Source organism: Bison bison, unplaced genomic scaffold (genome assembly GCF_000754665.1).
Source record: "Bison bison bison isolate TAMUID 2011002044 unplaced genomic scaffold, Bison_UMD1.0 scf7180017858561, whole genome shotgun sequence".
NCBI classification, from domain to species: Eukaryota; Metazoa; Chordata; class Mammalia; order Artiodactyla; family Bovidae; genus Bison; species Bison bison.
In genome coordinates this window covers 19,624-19,885 of record NW_011489133.1, presented here as the reverse complement: position 1 = coordinate 19,885, position 262 = coordinate 19,624, and positions in this window count along the sequence as shown.

Genomic DNA, 262 nt, shown 5'->3' with positions numbered 1-262 from the left:
ATGCAAAATGCTGGGCTGGATGAAGCAGAAGCTGGAATCAAGATTGCCAGGAGAAATATCAATCACCTCAGATATGCAGATGACACCACCCTTATGGCAGAAAGCGAAGAGGAACTAAAGAACCTCTTGATGAAAATGCAAGAGGAGAGTGAAAAAGTTGGCTTAAAACTCAACATTCAGAAAACGAAGATCATGGCATCCAGTCTCATCACTTCATGGCAAACAGATGGAGAAACAATGGAAACAGTGACAGATTTCATTT